We start from the raw sequence: 22,652 nt of genomic DNA, 5'->3' as shown, positions 1-22,652 counted from the left end.
AGAATCGAGGCAATACATAAAATAATTTTGATAATTCAAAACTAAATAACCACCTCTTATAAAATGCTACAGATTTCCTGACTCATGCTCCCTAGGCAAATTATTCACTTGCCCTTGAATTTGGATTCATGCTGCTAAAATTGATTCACTTCAAGTTTAGATCAGGTATACAAAAAGTGCTCAAATTTGTAGACAGCCATTCATTATGTCATTCACTCTGTTTTGTGAAATATAAGGTTTCAGGATCCTTTTAGAACAAGTGCATTGATAATACTTGCACACTCAGTATAACTTGTAGGGGTTGAATATCATAAGATATTCAGTATGTCCCGTGACCCCACAGCTCCACCAGAACCCCTGTATACACTGAATTGCTCCCCAGGCCCTGGTTTTTGGTTTTTCTTTTTCTTTTTTTTTTTTTGTACCAAAAGTCACTTCCTTTTTTTTTTTTTTTTAAACAGTGCTTCTGCTCTAAGAAATTCAAGTTAAGACAGTGCCTCTAGCTAGTCCTGGTCACCGCCCCGTACAGGTCGGCCAGCTTCTTGAACCTGGGCCCCCAGTCGTTGAGGTAATTGTAGTCCTGGTCTTCGAAGTTGGACGAGTTGAGGGAGCTGGCGGAGCCTGTGAGGAGCCGCGGCCCTCGTAGTCGAAGACCAGCAGCAGGGAGTCGTATGGGGGTGCAGTGGGGTCGTTGTCCGCTGTCCGTTGTCCGCTGTCTCACTGATGAACTTGTCCATGTCCCCTGGGTGGAGCACAATGGGCCTGGCCGGGTACTGGGGCTTGGTGCCCACGGGCCGCTCGTCCACCCGCCGCACACGGGGGCCTTGCTCAGGGCGGGCTCCGTGACCTCGGGCTGCTGCAGCTGGCTGAGATCATAGTCCTGGTCCTCTTCACCACCGCCCACCTCATCCTGTTCCAGGATGTTGTCGTGCACGTCGTCCTCGGGTTCTATGCGCAGCTGCTTTGCGTGGCGCTCCTTCTCCCGCCGCTTCATCCACAAACAGCAGGACCATGGTCAGCAGGATGACGATGCAGAGGAGGGTGGCCGCAGTGGCGCCTGTGCCCAGACCAGCCGCTGCCAACAGACCAGTGGTGGTGCAGTGCCCGTTCTCGTCACACAGGCACACCTGGACCTTGATGATGGACAGGTTGGACATCGGGGGTTCCCGGAGTCTGTGACGATGATGGGGACGTTGTACATCCCGGCGTCCAGGTACAGGACGTGCAAGCTGAGCTGAGCGTAGTCGCCGTTCGGGCGTGTGATGGTCCAGTTCTTGCACACGGCGGCCGGGACGAAGGGCAGGTCGAAGACGTAGGGGCCGATGTTGGGGTCGGCGTCGGCGGCCGTGATGTTGATGGCGTTCAGGTTGGGCTTTGCGCAGATCTGCGCTTCCTTGGGCAGCAGCTCTGGGGCGTTGTCATTGATGTCGATGAGATAGAACTGCAGGGTCCCGGTACCGCTGGCTGCGGGGATCCCATTGTCAGCTGACAGGAAGGCGGCCTTGTAGACGTTGTTGCTGATGTACAGGGACTCGAGGTCCAGCACAGCGGCCGTGCTGATGTGCAGCCAGTTTGCCGGGTCTGACAGCTCCGAGTATCTCACTGCCTGCTGCATGAAGCGGTCGGGGTCCACGGCGGGAAAGGTGGTGAGCACGGTGCTGGGGGCACGCCCTCCTCCAGGCAGAGCAGCTGGTGGTTGGAGGGGAAGTAGGGCGCCTCGTCGATGTCCATGACAGAGATGGTCACCCCCGCCGTGGACTGGAAGGACATCCAGGGATCTATATTCAGTAAGTAAAAAGACTCCTGTATTTACTCTAATTCAGCATAACTTCTATATAAAGCTGGTTGACGGTGTTATAATGTTACTGAAATTTGGCTAGATATAGAGAATAGAATTTATTGATTTGAAATTATAATTATTGAAAGAAAATATAATTGATGATATAGGTATAAAAATCGTCATTTGAAATTTGGTTTATGTAGCAACACACACACAGACACACATACACACTCTCACCTAAATTTCTGAGTATGGCTGAAGACTGTAATGATTTCTGGTCTAAAGGAATGGATATTGTTAGTTATTCCTCCTCTATGGGAAATCATGGGGATGTAGGCAAGTTACAAAAGCCTTTGTCTTGGCTATGATTTCCAAAAAAAGAGGGGGTTGGAGGAGATGAACTCTAGACTTCTTTCTGAATCTAAAAATTGTTCATTTTCTAGAACTCATTGTTTCAATCATTCTTGACATTCTGCATTTTGAATACAATTCATTTTAATTGAACCCTAAGTAAAAACAGTATCAGACAATTTATTTCTCACATCTCTCAAATACAGTTTTAATGAGGATCTCTGAAGAATCAATGTAGGGTTTAGGGAATAAAGAAGAAAAAAATAGAAACAGAAATAAATGTTTTTATGCTTTCGGTACTGTTTGCTCTTGGGAAAATCCAGTAAATGAGAAACTTGTTCTAACGTGCACTTGTATGTGTGTTTTCATATGCATGCATGTGTGTGTATGAAATACGTGAGAAAAAAAGACTAGTTGGGAGATACATGAAACAAAATCACAGAGTGTGATCTTTTATTGAGTTCACAAGTGGCTTTTAAAACTCTTTACTTCTAAGGTTTTAAATTGGTTTTAACAATATTTAAATAACAATTCACTTGGTTAAAAATGGGAATAAAATTATATGCATTACATATTACGCAACATTATGCCTCTTTGCTTTTCACAGAGTAAAATAACTTGGACTGATCCTATAAATTTTAATATACACATCTATTTTTTTCCTACTTTATTTAATGTTTTCTTTTATTTAGTAACATATTGCCTATACATGTTGGATAGTATTTGATTATCTGACTTGTGTTCAAGTAACTGCTATATAGCCAGCAGAGCATAATATTATTACAGGTTTTTGTCTCTTAATTGGCCAACATTGCAACATCTGTCATTTTTTGGGAATCAAATTTTAGTTTCAAATGCAGTGTGAACAGTCTGGGGCAGTCCCATCACTGTGACTTTAGTTTAATCTACTTGGCCCTCCTCCCTCTCTTCACTTATCACCTTCCCACCCTTAAAGTTCCCTTTCTTCACAAAGTTCCTTTTCACTTTATTGTACTCAATACCAACTCCATTCTGGCTATCGATTCTGCAAAATGTGTTGGCTTACTCCTGCAAGGTCGTTCATAATTATACATAGAATTCTTATACTTTTGTTGGCATGATTTTTCCTGCCCATAAAAAGCAGAATGCTCTTTTCAAGTAGTGACATTGGAACACAGGGAACTAGAATTTAACCACTAGTAAATGGATTCCTAAAAAGGAGGTAATTGCAGAAACCAGTTGCAGAAACCAGTGAGGATATTAGAATATTTCTGGCAGTGTACTTTTTTTTTTTTTTTTTTTTTTTTTTTTTTTTTTTTTGCATTTCAGCTTGTATGGACTCCTTTTGTGATACTCCTGAAGGTAACACTGCTGAAGGGAGAATCTCCTGAAGATTCTCTCCTGAAGGGAGAATCACAAAGAGGATAAAATATAGAAGCATACTTAAATTAGGCCGGCGCCGTGGCTCAATAGGCTAATCCTCCACCTTGTGGCGCCGGGACACTGGGTTCTAGTCCCGGTCGGGGCGCTGGATTCTGTCTTGGTTGCCCCTCTTCCAGGCCAGCTCTCTGCAGTGGCCCTGGAGTGCAGTGGAGGATGGCCCAAGTGCTTGGGCCCTGCACCCCATGGGAGACTAGGAGAAGCACCTGGCTCCTGGCTTCGGATCAGCGCGATGCGCCGGCTGCAGTGCGCTGGCCGCGGCGGCCATTGGAGGGTGAACCAACGGCAAAGGAAGACCTTTCTCTCTGTCCCTCTCTCTCACTGTCCACTCTGCCTGTCAAAAAAAAAAAAACTTAAATTATTGGATGTATTTCCCCATAAAAATTTACTATTATAAAGGAGGAAACTAATAATTCAAACAGAAAGTGGTGGCTATATTTTTTAAAAATTTCTTATTCGTATAAAGAGAACAGATTCCATATATTCCATATACACAACTTTAAGCACATAATGACACTTCCCACACTCCCTCCCTCCTCCTTCCTTCCTTTTCTTCTTAGTTTTTGTGATAACATCCAATTTGCTTTATAAACACATGTGTAATACTCCATTATATAAAGAATGCAAGCAGAATGTAGAAAGAGCACTATTCTTTACGAGTATAGACAAGGGTTAGACACAATAATCAGATTTCAAGATATCAACTTCACGCACAGTAAACAGAGATTAACTTTCCACAACTTTGTGGAATAGGAATATCAAAGCTGAATTTTTTGGGTTACGAAGTCAGTGAAGACTAACAAACTAGAGTGAAGGAGGACCAACAAATTAGAGTGAAGGAAAAACTTTTAAGCAAGCCCAAATTTTGAAAGCACTTTTAAAAGTCAAGGCATTTATTGGCTTATAAAGTGGCATTGCATTAACAGATTTAACATCAAGAGAAAGTAATTGCTAGTAAATTAGGATGAAGAGAAGAGATTCCAGGAGTTTCACAGTATCAGGTAGAAAAAGAAAACGTGTTGTAGAGCCCACTACGCATTGACAAATACCACATAACTACACACATATACATACATTCACACCCACTCACATTGGATCTTGCGGTGCTAAAAAATAAGAATAAGAATGAATTGGAAACATATTTGCCTTTGCAAAATGGAAAACCTTGCTTTGATCAAACTCAACTACCACATGAAATGAAATAAATTAGTATGTACCTGTTCTAGCAGTGTGACATAATATTTTCTAGTAGAAGATAACTATATCTGGAATATCAATTTCTCTTTATTTTAATTTAAAGAAGCCATAACAAGTTCAAAAAACTACCAAGCCAGGAGATAGAAGAATAAAAAGGAAAGCAAGCAAAGAAGCAAACTGTAGAATCCTACTTAGAGGTGATCCAAAAGTTGCAGTTCTCAGAGATGTGACAGATATTTTCACCCAAAAAGGAAAAAAAAAGTAGAAAATACATATAAATAGGTATATATACATATGTATATAAATTATAAGCAACTAGTAGAAATTATAAAATGGAAGCCTACAACAACTAGTATCAAAACACTAGAGATGTAACATCAGACAAGATCCCCAAAAAGAAGGATCATTGAATCAGTAGAAGCTATCCAGATGGTAAGGGTTGAGATGCAAAGGTTAAAATGTACTTTTAAGAGCATAATAGATATAGGAAAAATGATGAAAGATCTGACATAGTGTAATTGGAGTCACGGAGGAGAAAAGAAAAATACAAGGCAGAAACTCTCTTGGGAGATAAAATGGCCAAGAATTTTCTAAAACTGATGAAAGACAAAAAAATAGCACTCAAATTCAAGGGACTGTACAAACTCTAGGTGGGATAAATCCAAAGAAATCCACTTGTAGAACTATCAAAGGAAAACTGTAAAATCCGACAAAGAGAAATACAAGAAGGCAGCAAGATATTAACAAAAAGATATATTACCTTTAAAGGAACAAAAGTAATTCTGACAGGTCAATTCAAACAAAAAATGTTGGCAGCCTGAAGATGATAGCAAAATATTATTTAAGATCTGAAAGAAAATAACTATCAGGTTAGAATTCTAAACTAAATGATACAGCCTTGAAAATGACAGTGGATTAGAAAATCAACAGGTGGCATCTGAATAGGAGGATCTGAAGTGTTAACCTCATCAAACGAGCAAAAGAGGAAATGTGTGATGTTGCTAGGGTTAGAGTTCTCACTGCGGAACAGAGGGAAACCAAGCAAAAACCTTCTAGGGATAGAGTCATGGATTGCTCCAAGTTTTCTAGGGGGACATATACTGGCAAACAGAAAACGTTTTGGTAGCCTTTTTAATACCTAAAATTAAAATACTTCCTAACCCTCTGACATTCTGTAATAATTAACAATAAGACTTCCTAAATAGCAGTTGGTATTAATAATCATATTTTGTGAAAAAATAAGGTTATCTTCACAGTCACATGTTGCCTGTTACAGGCAATATAACAGAAATTATATAACTGATCAAACTAAACATTATAACATAAATCTTATTGATTAAAAGAATTGACAATTTTTCTTGTGTTTTTATATTTAGTATACATTCACTAATGAAATAAATTTTGTTGGAAAAATGATAAAAATGTTCATGGCATATGTATTTGTAGCAGTAAAATACTACTACACTTTCAGATTTTTTTTAAATAAAAAAGAAACTAAGAGTTAAAGTGGGAATAGTCAAAACTATATTAATTGATGATTTTGGTTTTATTTATTTTTTTAAGGAAGAAAGAATAAAGTTTGTCATTAAGTCTCTGTCATGGCTCGTTTCAGTCTTCCATTGCCATGTACCAAACCACCCCAAAAAACAATTTATCATTTTTTTGGAACTTCATTTTTTCTTGAAATCTGGCTAGTGATTCTCTTGCTCCATGTATTGTTGGCTAATACTGTTGTCTTCAGCTGGAATGTCCAAGACAAACCCAATCCTCCAAGACTCCACATTGCTTCTCATGATTCAGCCCAAGCTTCTTTACAACATTGCAATTTTCTACAATTGCAGATTTTCTGCAATGAAAAATATCATTCTTTTATCAAAACACATTCATTGACATGGATTGACAAAGAGAAAATGGAGCATACCTGAATGAAACTTTTACATCTGAATTTATTCTTGTATTCTTTGTGAATCCTTTGTGTTGATAGTACATACATTCTGAGATTTCAATTTAGACCTGAAGTGAAAGTGAAAGAATATGTTCTTACAAGAGTTACAGAGAATTCTACTAACTCAAGTAGTCTGGTTTGCTGATACAAGTACCTGAACTTTTTCACATTTTTTTCTTTACCTGCCTCTGTCTCCACTAAAAATCTTCATTATTTTGCCAGTCATTTAACTTGTATCTACCATATCTGATTCTATTGAGTCTTGATTTCTCACACCTTCTTATTAAAACCTTTGGCAGGCCCAAAGTGTGAGCATTTTATTTAGTTTCTAATCTACTGCAAAAATCAAAACCCAATCCTCCTTTGATTAGAGTAACCTCTGTTCAAGATTCCCAATATATGACCTGTCTACATCTATATATTTTTTGCTTTTATTTGTACTTCTCAACCTTAGTTTACTTTATTTCAGAGTTTTACACATCAGTTTCTTGAACATATTCTGAACGTTATGGTGTCAGGAAAATCTTATCATCTTTAAAATTCACAAGAAAATATGTTCAAAAACCTTAAGGAAAAATCTAGTTTTAACAATGAATAGGTATATCCTGTGACTTCAGTTTAAATTACAAACTGCAATCTTCATTAATTTCCTTTTATATTTGAATCAAGGTATTTATTTCACATACAAAATTAGAAATGCTAATTACTAACACATTTAAGACAAATAAAGTGTAATTATTTCTTGTCCTATTGCACAAAGATTTGTTAAGTAAAAGACTGTGTTAATTTAAAAGTTGTTACAGTTATGATTAATCTTAATAGTTGCAATACTTATTGAGAATAATTTGCTCAAACCTTTAATTAAAAGTTGAATAATCATTAAAATTGTGTAATTGGGAAAATAAAGGGTCCTGAGTTCAAACACTTTTAATTTAGTATTAAATCTGGTGAAAATTTAAATATTTTTCAGTGTACTAATTGAATTAAATGTTTGACAGAAACTTATATACTTTTCTTCAGTTAGTAAGTCACAGCACACCAAAAATCAAGTTTGTCTAAATGGTAACATCATTGATATCCATGAACTCAACACTTTTTTTTTGACAGGCAGAGTGGACAGTGAGAGAGAGAGACAGAGAGAAAGGTCTTCCTTTGCTGTTGGTTCACCCCCCCAATGGCCCGCTGTGGCCGGCGCGCTGCGGTCGGTGCACCGCACTGATCCAATGGCAGGAGCCAGGTACTTATCCTGGTCTCCCATGGGGTGCAGGGCCCAAGCACTTGGGCCATCCTCCACTGCACTCCCGGGCCACAGCAGAGAGCTGGCCTGGAAGAGGGGCAACCGGGACAGAATCCGGCACCCCGACCGGGACTAGAATCCGGTGTGCCGGTGCCGCAAGGTGGAGGATTAGCCTAGTGAGCCGAACTCAACACTTTTAGAACAGCAATAGACAAATATTAACTTCATTCAAACTAGACACATTTCCTGATTCTGTATGGATTCTAAGGCATCCTTGTCTTTGGAAAGTTAAAAGTGGAGTAACAGGGGCTGGTGTTGTGGTATAGCCAGTTGAGCTGCTGCCTGCAGGGCTGGCTGCTCCACCACTTCTAATCCAGTTCCCTGCTACTGTACCTGACAAAGCAGTATAAGGTGGCCCAAGTCTCTGGGACCCTGCACCCACACAGGAGACCAGGATGAATCTCCTGGCTCCTGGTTTCAGATCAGCTCGGCTCCAGCCATTACAGCCATTTGAGGAGTGAACCAGCAGATGGAAAATCTCACTCTGACTTTTCCTCTCCTTCTCTTTTTCTCTAACTGTGACTTTCAAATAAATTAATAAATCTTTAAAAAAGTTAATTTACAAAATTAACCTATTGAGGCCGGTGCTGTGGATCAGTGGGTTAACATCCTGGCCTTAAACGCCAGCATCCCATATGGGCGCCAATTCGAGACCTGGCTGCTCCATTTCCAATCCAGCTCAGCTCTCTGCTATGGCCTGGGAAAGCAGTAGAAGCTGGCCCAAATCCTTGGGCCCCTGCACCCATATGAGAGACGTGGAAGAAGCTCCTGGCTCCTGGCTTTGGATCGGCTCAGCTCCAGCCATTGTGGACAACTGGTGGAGTGAACCATCAGACAGAAGACTTTTATTTCTTTCTGCCTTTGCCTCTCCTGTCTCTATGTAACTTTTTTTTCCTTCCTTCCTTCCTTCCTTCCTTCCTTCCTTCCTTCCTTCCTTCCTTCTTTCCTTCCTTCCTTCTTTCCTTCCTTCCTTCCTTCCTTTTCCTTTTTTTTTTTTGACAGGCAGAGTTAGATAGTGAGAGAGAGAGAGAGATAGAGAAAGGTCTTCCCTTTTCCATTGGTTCACCCCCCAAGTGGCTGCTACGGCCAGTGCGTTGTGGCTGGCACGCTGTGCTGATCCGAAGCCAGGAGCCAGGTGTTTCCTCCTGGTCTCCCATGTGGGTGCACGGCCCAAATAACTCTGACTTTCAAATAAATAAATATATCTTTAAAAAATTAATCTGTAATAAATAACAGCAATTATGACACTGGTGGATATTAATAATGCATGCGGTATCAATTACAACTTTGAGGCCAACACACTGAACTAAATTTCTATACTTTTGTTATCAGTTTCTGATTTTTTTGATCCTTTTATAAAGAGAGAAATGAAAAAAAGAACTTTCCTTTGGGATGTGGAGTCTGAATTAAATTCCAAATAGACATGTGACAAGAATGGGATAGAGCCATCATGGATAATTTAAAAAAAATACATATTTACTAAAAAGAATGGTTATTGCAAGTAGTGTTATCTTTCAGGACATTTAAAATTAAGTTTGTGAAGTGTGAATCACTTTTTTCATTACATAAATTTGTGAGAAATTTACTTTTTAAAATATTTTTATTTATATTAGATGACCAAATTTCATATATACAGATTTAGAGCAAAGTGATACTCCCCACTCCAGCCTCCCTACCTCCCATGCTCCCACCTTCCCAACACCTTCCTTTCTTATTCTTTTATTTTTTATAATGACATAGTTTCAGTTTATTTTATAATCATAAGCTTAATACTCCACTAAGTAAAGAATTCAACAACTAGCAAGAAGAATAAAAACACTGTTCCTCAACCATAGAGACAAGGTTTATAAACAATAATCAAAACTCAAAATGTCAATTTCATTCATATACATTACATTTTTAAAGATTTATTTATTTATGACAGAGTTACACAGACAGAAAAAGAGAGGCAGAGAGAGGGAGAGAAATATCTTCCATCTGCTGGTTCACTCCCCAATTGGCTGCAATGGCCGGAGCTGTGCCAATCTGAAGCCAGGAGCCAGGAGCTTCTTCTGGGTATTCCATGCAGTGCGGGGACCTAAGGACTTGGGCCATCTTCTACTGCTTCCCCAGGCCATAGCAGCAAGCGGATCAGAAGTGGAGCAACTGGGACTCAAACCAGCACCCATATGAATGCAGGCACTGCAGGCGGTGACTACCTGCTATGCCACAGTGCCAGCCCCTACATTTTTTGTACTCTGTTAGTTACCATAGATCAGGGAAAACATGGTATTTGTCTTGGGGGGGCTGGCTTATTTCACTAAGTATCATGGTTTCAAGTTGCATCCATCTTGTAGCAAAAGACAGAATTTCGTTTTTTTAACCACTGTGTAGTATACCATGGTGTACAAATCCCGTAATTTCTTTATCTAATCTTCAGTTGACGGGCATCCAGGTTGATTCTATATCTTATCTATTCTAAATTGATCTACAATAAAGGTAGGCATACAAATAACTCTTATACACATTGATTTCATTTCATTTTGGTAAATTCCAGGAATTGGATGGCTGGGTCATAAGGTAGACCTATTTTCAGATGGCTGCACTATTTTACACTACCACCCACAGTCAGTTAGGGTATCCTTTCCCACACTTCCTTGCCTGTATTTATTGTTTGTTGATTTCTCTATGAGAGCCATTCTGACTGGGGTGAGGTGAAATCTCCTTATGGTTTTGATCTGCATTCCCCTGATATCTAATGATCCTGAGCATTCTTTCATGTGTCTGTTGGCTATTTGAATCTTCTCCTTTGAAAAACTACTGTTAAAGTCCTTTGCCCACTTCAAAACACACTGGATTATTTCTTTTGTTGTTGAGTTTCTTGGCCTCTTTATACATTATGGATATTAATCTGTATCAGTAGTGTAGTTTGCAAATGTTTTTCCCATTCTGTCAGTTGCCTTTACATAGTTACTGAGTGTTTTCTTTGCAGTGCAGAAGCTTTTTAGCTGGAAGTAATTTGTCAATTTGGCTTTGATTATGTCTGCTTCTGGAGTCTTTTCCACGAAATTTTTGCCTATGCCAATGATTGGTCTTGTTTCCCCAATGTTCTTTGATCCATTTTGAGTTGATTTTTGTAAAATATGTAAGGTAGGGATCTTGTTCCATACTTCTGAATGTGGAATGCTTTGACAACCAAAAGGTTAATGGTTCTCAAACTTGAGTGAGCATGGAAATCAACTAGAGAGCAAATCGCAAGTACAAACATCAAAGCTTCTCCACCAAAGATATTGGTTCATTATGTCTAGCAATAGATTTGCAAGTGTTTCAGATGATTTCTTTTGCAGGAGTCATACATCTTTATTTTCATATGCACTAGAATAGAGTATCATTTTACATGATAGCAAGTACTGGTTTGTTTCTCCCATGACAATGCCTTGAGGTTAGAATACTAGTGAAAGAAATTTACCTGGGAAGAGTACTCTGCACCCATAGAGAAGAGGCGTGGGGACCCAATATCCAATACAAGAAAGCAATATGACATTTAGGATACTTATAAGCATGGCCAAGAAGGCCCAAGCTGCAGAGACTTATTAATGCACCACATAAATGGCTCACTGTAATCCCAATAATAGTGAAAGGGAGCCAGGGTATTTATAGATCAACTCCTGAGAGTCAACGGTAGAAATAAAACCATAGCATAAATGTGAAACTAGAGGGGTATTAATTTCTTTTCACTTCCTGCCTGCTTGATTAGATTAGATTAGCACAGCTGATCTCCAGCACAGATGAAGTCCCATCATCAGAACACATAGCAGTGATGTTCATGATATCTAAGCGTCAGGGTCCAGGTACTGACATTGTCTACCACAATTTCATTGGATATATTTTTACCTCCTTCTTTTATGTTATGGCATAAGAGACAGCATACATATTTCTTAATAAATAAGTAATAAATGAATGAAAGAAGAAACATAGCAAGTGAATGAAGGGTGAATGCTATGTTCAAATATAACTACTCTCAATAGGAAGATGCAAAGACTTTACAAAAAGCATCATATTACAATACAATTGCTGGCATCTAGTGAATGTCTTTTTATCCTCTGAATTAAATATTAATCCTTTTTATCTGATTTTTCTAATCTTGATGTTTATACCAACAGGATTGTTTTTGCCTTCAGAAGAACAGATGTGAGAGTAGATCTGAAATTTTTAGTTTTAAAAAACAGCATAAGTAAATATGTAACTGAACAACACTCAGATATAATCTCTCTCTCTCTCTCTCTCTCACACACACACACACACACACACACACATTACACCCAAATTACATCTCTCAGTGATACATATCATCAACCCCTTGAACGTGCTGATCTAGATAGAAAGTAGGAAGGCCTTTCTGATTCTTTGTCTTTTCAATGCATTTCAGATTTCTCTTCAACCCTAAAGAAGTCAAGTTCACAGCACTGGAGGTTGAAAAAATTCAAAATCTCTAGTGATTGCTTAATATTCTTTTAGGAACTTGTATGGGGTTAGGAGGAGAGCGTGGTATATAAGCAAATAATCAAGAAGTCTAAATCATAATCCTCCCTCCCAAAGAACACAGTAAATATTCAGTTGTACATCCATACCAATTACTTAATGAAATGCTGGAGTTAGAATTCTCAGGCTTAAAAACATTAAAATCATGACCCTGAGGTGTCATCTAGTCTAGGAGATATTGGTGCATGACAAAGAGAAAGGTTAGAAATAAATTCTATGAACTTATATATATCTTGCCATATATTTATCTTGCCTTAATCAAATAAAATAGTATATATCTTACCTTAATCAAATAAAATAGGCATAAAATCTGTGCCCGCACATGCACACAGCTTCTGTCTTTTTTTAATAACCAATATGTAACACCTAATTTAGAGAGAAGTGTTCTCTCCCTTAAACAAAGCAGTCACATAGTTTTGATTTCAGGTGACTTCCTTAAAGTGTAGTGGTAATTAATAACTATTTCAGATTTCTATTCTATTGTACAATTAAACTTCTTGACACTTACTGTATTGTTTCAGAAAATGTTTGTATACTTGATGAAAGTCCAGAGCTGTAAACTGCCTACATGAAATACTTGTAGCGTAAATATTAAGCAATGATACAGAAGCTGCATATAACAGGACCTTCTGGTCCAGGGAGCAGAGTAAGGAAAGTTCATAATGGGTTCTCCAGAGTTGCTCTCCTCCATGCTTTGTTGGAATATAAAAAGTAGACACCCAAAGGGCATTGTGTAAATGTCTTTTGTAATGCATCTTACATGTGGATCTAATCAAATTCTCTGACTTCCTTAATAGTGATGCACTCTTTTCAAATGACTTAAACGGCTTTGAGAAGTTCCTTAAATTGCTTTGTATAGGTATTATGAGGATCAGTGGAAATTATTTGGAGTATTTCACACAATGCTTGACATATAATGTTTTCAGTAATCATTGCTTATGTTATTTGATTATTAACGTTATTATGCCTACCCAAAGACCAGAGAGGCAGAACACACAGGCAGTATTTAGAGAGTACTTAGCAGGAGAGAGAAATAAAAATAATAGCTGACATCTACTCAAGCATCACAAAGTTGCAAGAGCTGTACAAAGTGCATGAACTCATTTAATCTTTTCATAAATCCTATTTTATTTCCATTTGTACACATGAAGAATCTCAGCCTTGGAGTGATGAAGAATCTTGCCTGAGGTCATAGAGGTGGGAATGGCAGAGCTGGCATTTAAACCCAAGGAGTCTAGCATTAGAGGCAGGTTCTTGAACAATATCCTATATGATTTCTTGGTAATAAGAAAACAACTCTTTCAGTAACAACATGGATTTAAGTGCCATGTAGGGCATGCACAGAAGGAATGGGAAATATGGTTGAAAAATGAGAACAGGTATATTTTCTTTCACTATAGCTGGCTCACATTCTATACCTCTAAGGAGTGAAAAGGAACCAGAATGAAACACTAGAGCTCTGCTCTATCAGAGGTGCCCCTGAGTGCTATGTTAATGAAGGTGTGATTTCTTTATGACTAAATAACCTTTATAGGTAGCTGCATAGTGGTATGTGGTATGTTCTATCACTATCAATTTATCTTTTGTTGTTTCACTTTTATTTTTATGTCTTAAAGTAAATATTCCTTTCTGAGATTGTTTTAATATTATGCTGTATTACATAGTGCCTGACAATTGTTATTCTGATGTCTCTCTAGGGAATGGTGTCTTTATTTACAAAATGGTCACTCAGTGTGAGACTTAGGTTTGTGTGTATGTGTTCCCCATGGTTATTACGTCTCATATAAATACATGCATATACTCATCTAAGAAACCAAATACTTTCATATGTGTGCATGAGCAAGTACATGTATCACCTAAACTAAAACAAACATATATATGGGACATTTTGTTGCTTTGATTTATGGCATTTAATTGCACTTTGGAGCCACAGGTTTAAAACATTTTCTTAACATTATGGAGTTATTTTTTCACTAAGATTTATTTTCAATTAACTTTATACACATGATTAACTCTATGCTAAGTAAAGAGTTCAACAAATAGTAAGAAGGAAAAACTGTCCTTCAGCAGTCAAGACAAGGGCTGTTCAAAGTCAATGAATCTCAAAGTGTCCATTCCACTTCTATAGATTACTATTAGATGCTCTATTATATTCTTTAGGGATGGATTATTTCACTAAGTGTGATGTTTACCAATTTTATCTATTTTGTTATAAATGACAAGATTTCATTTTTTTTACCGCTGTGTAGTATTCCATAATATCTTTATAGGTCTTCAGTTGATGGGCATTTGGGTGGATTACATATCTTAGCTATTGTGAATTGAGCTGCAATAAACATGGGGGTACTGTTAACTCTTTCATATGCTGATTTCAATTCCCTTGGGTAAATTTCGGATGTCTGGGTCTTATGGTAGGTCTATATTCATATTTCTGAAGTTGAATGTAGATATGTGGGTTGATTTCTGGCATTTCCATTCTGTTCCATTGGTCTATGCATCTGTATTTGTACCAGTACCAGGCTGTTTTGATTATAACTGCCTTGTATTATCTTGAAATATGGTATTGTGATACTACCAGCTTTGTTTTTTATGTATAAGCTCTGTTCAGTGCTCCAGAGTGAAAGGAGTGTCCAAATTGACACTAAGTAGTGTGTGGTAAATCTCTGCTTCTTTTTTTTTTTTCAGAAGGGAGCTTTTTCTGATCTTTTGGCATAGTTTAATACTCACCTCCTCGCCTCAAAGGAGACCAGTGCCTGGGCACTAGTGCCAGTGAGTACAATATTTGTCCCCACTGCCACAATAACCACACAAAGGATATATGCACTTATTGGTGTGAGCATGGATCCTGCAGCAATGATCCTCACCAGGGAATCAGGGAGCCCTGAGCATGGGGAACTGCCCACAGTGACTGCCTCAAGTCCTAGCCACACCCTGAACTCTCCCAGGCAGCCACAGTGTTTTCATAGTCCTGGCACACAAGTCCTCCATAGTCACGAGCACCCAACCCCCTGTCATCTCTCTCAGATAGACTCAGGCATCTTTTCTTGGCTGGTTGCTGGGTGCATGGGCACATGGTGGTGCAGCTGTTACATATGTCCAAAATGGCACATGCCGTCTCTCAGCTAGTTACAGGGTGCCCCTGCTGGGTAGAGAGAGATATGCCCCGCTTAATTTCCTTCTAGGTTGGTAGATAAACTGGCCCCCACAGGCCTCCAAACAGGACTCACAAAGGCTCTTCCCACATTTTTATCGCAAATGACTTGGGCTGCTCTAGTCTAGTTTCACCTCATTCTCCAAAGCTGGTGCTGAGCCTGTTGGCTGCTGGGGTTCTGGGTTGTGTGCATCCACACCTTCCATATATGTCCACAGTTTCTGCTCCATGCTAGTATGCCTTGGAAAGCAATGGATGATGGCCTAAGTACTCGGGCTATAGTCACCCATGTGGAAGACATTGATCTAGTCCAGGCTCCCGGATTTGATCTGGCCTGGCCCCAGCTTTCACAGCCATTTGGGAATGCAGCTGTGGGATGGAAGATCTACCCTTTTCCTGATCTCCCCCATCTCTCTGTCACACTATTTTTCAAATAAATAAAGATCTTGGGGCCAGCTGTGTGGCAAAGTGGGTTAAGTCTACATCAGCAGTGCCAGCATCCCCATACAGGCCCTGCTTCAAGTCCCAGTATTCCACTTAAGATTCTGCTCCCTGCTAATGTGCCTGGGGAAGCAGGGAGTTGGATTGGAAGTGGAACAACTAAGACTCAAACTGGTGCCCTTATGGGATCCTGGAGCTGCATGCAGTAGTTGAGCAATCTATACCACCATGTTGTTTCTACTCCTGTACTTTTAATCAGAGAAATTAATCCATTTACATTTAAGGTAATTAATACTGCCAATTTTCTTTTCGATTTCCAGTTTGTTGTAGTTCCTTCATTTATATTCCATCTCTCTCATAATCTTCACTTGTGGTTAGAATGATTTTTCTTTATTGTTGTGTTTTGATTCCTTGCCTGTTATTTCTGGTAAATCTATTATAGATTTTTGCTTTGTGCTTACTATGATGCTTACAAAATCTTCCTTTGCTTGTACCAAACCATTTTTGATATAGTAGAAATGTAATATTGGTTATAAAAATAGGGAAAGAAATAAAAAATAAATGCTAGTAGAGCTCAACATTTGCACTCCATTCTTCATGTTTTTCATTTTTGATGTTTCTTTTAATATCCTCTGTATTGCTTATTTCAACATTTTAATGTAGTGATTAGTGTTTATTTCTATTTTTTATTCTTCACCCTGAAGATACAAATAGCTTATGCACTATGTCATATTATCTGATTATTCTGAATTTTTCCTTATAGTTACTCTTACCAGTGAGTTTCCTACCTTCTGATATTTTCTTCTTACTCATCAGCATCTGTTTCTTTCAATTTGAAGAAATCTCTTTATCATTTCTTGTAATGTTTCTCCAGGTAATAAATTCCCTCACCTTTTGTTTTTCTGGGAATGTCTAGATGATAACACTTCCTGCATCCCCTTCCCACAGAATTTCTTATGTTTTTTTGTTGTTGTTGTTTTGTTTGGCATCACCTGTACATTGAAGAATTGGTTATAATAATATGTCTTCATTTGTGGCTGCCTCTTGAAATTCTAAACAGTCTATTTTTTCTCAGTATGTATATACTTCTGCTTTTTCATCACTATATGGCACTCTAAGTCACAGTGTTGCTATTCCACTTTGGTGTTTTTTTCACTGTTTCCGTCCCAAAAGACTACCTAAGTTCAGAATTGTTCCTAATATGCAGTTTGTCTGTTCTTCAGAATAAACTGGGGGAAGTGTCTGAAAAGGAATGGTCCATCACTACAGGTCTGTTCCTGTGGCTGTGGTCGACTCAAGAGCCTGTTCCTCTGGCTACTAACATCATGATGCTATATCAAATCCAGAACCTTCAGTCTACTTAGACTCATTCAACCCACGCTTCTGTTGTCTGTCTACTATTGAAGTGCATTTTCTGCCTGACACCCTTCCTACCAACCAGCAATTTTGGTCTCTAGGATATAAGACAGTATAGCTGGGGCTGCAGATCTCCACATGGCACCAAAGTCTCTGGAGGCTCCATCTGCAGGCATTGGCCTGATGGCAGGAACCATTAGGATCTGCTCATTATTGGGATTTACTGGCCTGGCCTTAAATACCAAAGTAGTCTTGTGATTCCTTATTATTTGCTCAAGGTTTATGGAAGGGTGATTGAGGCAGCCCCAAAGGTGTCTAGGCAATCACTGTGGGAGAGGGGTCATCACACCTCAGAGTTATTAGGTCTGTGCAATTTGAGGGTGCACACATGGTCCACATGAGGCTGGCAGTGATACACACCAGAAACAAGTTTATCTTACAAGAGCACAGGTGTCCATCTGATATTGAAATCAGACTGGATTGCACCTGGCTCTCAGTCACTAGGCTCTTAGGGGTACATACTAGCCCCACTTGAGTCTTTTGCGGATGCACAAAGAAAAGAGTCTATTCACCAGAGTGCAGGTCTCTTGGTGAAACAAGACTAGAGGCTCCATCTGCAAGCACTGGACTCAGGTAGAGGCCTTTAGGATCTAACAGATGCTGAGTCCCTTGGCAGTGGGTCTGACCTTGATCTCCAAAGCAAAGTTATAAACTCCCTCTCTTGTCTTACATGTTCCCTCTATTTTATTCAGGAGGTTGATAGAGAGGTGGCAGAGGTCACCTATCTATGAAAGGTACAAATATTTAATCTGCTGGAGCACCGGGTCCCTGTATAACATTAAATTTAATCATATTAGACCTGGCACTGAGATTCAAACATAGGAAATGAACTTAATTCTTTCTCCCTCCCCCAGGAAGGAAGCATCTCTCTAGGTTGTGCTATGCGGTGCTAAGAGGGGGTGATATGGGCAAGTTTTTCCTTCCTGCTTTCTTTAATGTGACTTTCTGACGATCATATTAAAGGCAAGCATTGCTGCCCCTCACCTGGCTTCCACAGCTCTTCCAGATGTGACTTGGTGAGTGAATAACTGTTCACATTGGTGCCCCCATGTGGAGGGGGTCACTAAAGTGTCTCGTTGTCTTGCATCTGAACCTTGCTTTTCCATGCTTCTGTGTCCTCCATTGATAACGTTGCATAGGATTGGTCAGTTGACTGTACCGATTTTACAGGGTAGATTTCAGTGTCCTGTGGTGTTGTTTGGATATGCCCCATTAGCTTCTGTTTCAGGTGAGTGGTTTAGTAGAGTGTCCATATAGCTTCTTCAGTTATAATCAACCTTCAGCGATTTTTGAGGATGTGTCCATTTCCTGGGTTACTGGGGTTGTAAAACTGCCTCCAAGAGCCAACGGTGGATGAGTTGGGCTTAGTGTCTGCTTTTCAGGGCCTCCATGAGCCAAGCCTCTGAGAATGGGCTGCTCAATTGCTTTTAGGGGCAACAAGAAGACAGGTGAGGGCTCCCAGTTGTCTCCCTGGGGATACAGCATGGTGAGCACTCAGTCAAGGCTGCTTGCCTGCTTGTTGGCATTGTGAGTGGGTGGGTGGGTGGGCTGCTTGTCTGCTTCCCTGTATCTGTTTGGGCTGAGCTGTTCAGTGCTGCCTGCCTAGCTATGTTTCAGAGTTTAGGGTGGGTAAATGAAGCTGACTGATTTCTAGGGCAGTGTGAGAGTGGGAAAGGCTTCTCTCCTCCTTGGAGCTCCTCATTGGGGCTTCAGTATATTGAGCTCTTTGGTCTGGTTTTCTGGTTAAGTCCTGTGTTCAAGGGTGAACACATAGGCCATGTGCTTGTCTGAGCCCTGGAAGAATAGGGAAGACAACCTGATTCTTTTTTCCTTCCTGCCTTGCTGCCTTCCTTCTTTCCTTCCTTCCTTTCTGTCTTGGCTTTTCACTTATTTCAAAGTCAGAGCCACACAGAGATAGCAGAAGAGGCAGAGATAGAGAGAGGTCTTCCATCTGCTGGTTCACTCCCCAACTGGCTGCAATGGCCAGAGCTGGCAGATCTGAATCCAGGAGCCAGGAGCTTTTTCCAAGTCCCCCATGCAGTGCAGGGGCCCAAGGAGTTGGGCCATCGTCTCGTGCTTTCCCAGGCCATAGTAGAGAGTTAGATTGGAAGTGAAGCATCTGGGACTCAAACCAGCTCTCACATGGAATGCCAACACTGCAGGCAGCAGCTTTACCCACTATGCCACAGCACTGGACCCAACCTGATTATTTTCTAAGGGCCTCTGCCTGCTGAGACACTAAGAGTGAGCCATCTGTTTTCTTCCCAGGGTTACAGCAGGTTGGGTACTGTCTTAGCAGGGTTGTGGCGCTAAGTTTAGCAGAGCTGTAGTTGTTTCAAAGGACCCTGGGTGGGCACAGCGTCACCATGACTCTATGCAGCAGGAATCTGGGTGGAAAAGAGCAGAGTGTTTGCTGGAATATTGCTCCAGGACAACATAGCATTGTGTCTAAGGAGGAACTCTCCAGACTGGGCTCAGGACCTAAGAAGGCTGCAAGGGCATATGGTGGCAAACACTGCAAATGTCTGTGGCATTAGTGAGGACTCCTGAGGGGCTCCTGCTTATCTTTGTGTTTTATCACCAAGTAAAGTACTTGTCTAGTGTGAATATTGTGAGATGGAACCTTGGATGCTGTGTGCTTAGTTCCTTCTTTATAAGGCTATTGCGTATCTCTGTGTTCCATGGTATCTCTGCAACATCGCCACCACACTCTGATGCTCTGCCTCAAATATTCCAGTGACATAACTGTTTTTGTTTTCTTTTGTTTGGCCATTTTTATGTGGAGGGGAGTGCACCAGGCACCTCATTTAGCCAACTTGCTGATGCCACTGCTTATTATTGTCTTCTGAAAAGTGACAGAGATCTATTTTCCTGCATATTTACATCTTCTTTAATATCTCTCAACAATATGTTGTTGTTTTCATTGTACAAATATTGAAAGTTATTTAGTTTATTTCTAAAGCATTTTATTTTTTCTTGCTATTTTAAATGGAATTGATTTCCTAATGTCTTTTGGATGGTTAATCACTAGTATACAGAAATACAATTGATTTTCATATATTATTCTTGTGCCTTAAAAGTGTACAGAACTTGCTTAATAGTTCTAATAGATTTTATTGGATTTTTAGTATTTTCTACAGATAAAATGATGTTATATGTAGTTTTACTCCATCCTTCCCAAGATGAATGCCTTTTATTGTTTTTTCTCACCTAATTGTCCTGGCCAGAACTTTTAGTGCAGTGCTGAATAAAATGTGGCAGTGGACAAGACCATCTTATTCCTGAATTTAAGGGGAAATCAATTTTTTACCGTTAAGTAAGACTTTAGCTATGGGCTTTTCTAGATGCTCTTAATTAGGTAAAGGAAGTTTCCTTCTATTCCTTGTTTTTTGAGTGTTTTTATAATGGAAGAGTGTTGGAGGGTTTCAAAGCATATTTTTTCCTTTCTTTTATATGTATATTTATGTTTTTTTTTTTTCAAATCAGCTTCAACTGTGTCTTTCCAGGAATTGTCCTTTCCTCTAAGTTAATTAATTTGCTGGTATACACTTGTTAATAATATTCCCGTATAATGCTTCTTTTTTTTTATCTTTTATTTAATGAATATAAATTTCCAAAGTACGACTCATGGGTTACAATGGCTTCCCCCCCCATACCGTCCCTCCCACCCACAACCCTCCCCTTTCCCACTCCCTCTCCCCTTCCATTCACATCAAGATTCATTTTCGATTATCTTAATATACAGAAGATCAGCTTAGTATACATCAAGTATGGATTTCAACAGTTTGCTCCCACACAGAAACATAAAGTGAAAAATAATAGATGATTTTTTTTTTAAATGATGATGAAATCAGATCAGACCTATTGTCATGTTTAATCCCAGTGAGAGTCAAGTTGGGAATTGATAATTTCTTTCTTTCTTTCTTTTTTTTTTTTTTTTTTACAGAAGATCAGTTTAGTGTACATTAAGTAAAGATTTCAGTCGTTTGCACCCCCATAGAAACACAAAGTGAAATATACTGTTTGAGTACTCGTTATAGCATTAAGCCTCAGTGTACAGCACGTTAAGGACAGAGATCCTACATGAGGAGTAAGTGCACAGTGACTCCTGTTGTTGACTTTACCAATTGACACTCCTGTTCATGGCATCAGTAATCTCCCTATGCTCCAGTTATGAGTTTCCAAGGCTATGGAAGCCCCTTGAGTTCTCCGACTCTTATCTTGTTTAGACACGGTCATAGTCAAAGTGGAGGTTCTCTCCTCCCTTCAGAGAAAGGCACCTCCCTCTTTGAAGACCTGTTCTTTCCACTGGGATCTCACTCACAGAGATCTTTTTGCCAGAGTGTCTTGGCTTTCCATGCCTGAAATACTCTCATGGGCTTTTCAGCCAGATCCGAGTGCCTTTAGGGCTGATTCTGAGGCCAGAGTGCTATTTAGGACATCCGCCATTCTATGAGTCTGCTGAGTATCTCACTTCCCATGTTGGATCACTCTCCCCTTTATTTATTCTATCGGTTGGTGTTAGCAGATACTAGACTTGTTTATGTGCTCCCTTTGACTCTTAGTCCTTTCATTATGATCAATTGTGAACTGAAATTGATCACTTGGAGTAGTGAGATGGCATTGGCACATGCCACCTTGATGGGATTGAATTGGAATCCCCTGGTATGTTTACAACTCTACCAATTGGGGCAAGTCAGCCCGAGCATGTCCCAAATTATACATCTCTTCCCTCTCTTATTCCCACTCTTATGTTTAACAGGGATCACATTTCAGTTAATTTTCAACACTTAAGAATAACTGTGTGATAATTACAGAATTAAACCAGTCATATTAAGTAGAACAGACAAAAAAAAATACTATGAGGGATAATGTATTAAGTTGTCCATTAGCAGTCAGGGCTATGCTTCTTATATATGCAAAGTTGTATTAGTGTCCTCTTTCACCCCAGGCTTAACTACATTGAGTCTCTTTTCCTTGTACTTCAGTATGTCTCCAGGATTGTAAATTTTGTTAATCCTTTCAGAAAACAAAATTTGGGTCTTGTACATTGTCTCTGTTGTTTCTTTTTCTTTTTTCTTTTTTTTTTTTTCTGACAGGCAGAGTGGACAGAGAGAGAGACAGAGAGAAAGGT

The 22,652-nt window shown here is 39.5% G+C and overlaps 1 long non-coding RNA gene and 1 pseudogene across 1 annotated transcript in view; both read right to left on the bottom strand.

Annotated features, from left to right (window-relative positions):
• Nucleotides 1-22,652, bottom strand: part of LOC138850488 (uncharacterized) — a 456,990-nt gene that overhangs the window by 151,291 nt on the left and 283,047 nt on the right. The gene's annotated exons all lie outside the window — the stretch shown is intronic.
• Nucleotides 500-1,770, bottom strand: LOC138850278 (cadherin-4 pseudogene; annotated as a pseudogene).

The sequence above is a fragment of the Oryctolagus cuniculus genome, chromosome 7 (assembly GCF_964237555.1).
Source record: "Oryctolagus cuniculus chromosome 7, mOryCun1.1, whole genome shotgun sequence".
NCBI classification, from domain to species: Eukaryota; Metazoa; Chordata; class Mammalia; order Lagomorpha; family Leporidae; genus Oryctolagus; species Oryctolagus cuniculus.
Note: the sequence above shows the minus strand (reverse complement) of the source record. Positions and strands in the feature narration are given on the sequence as shown.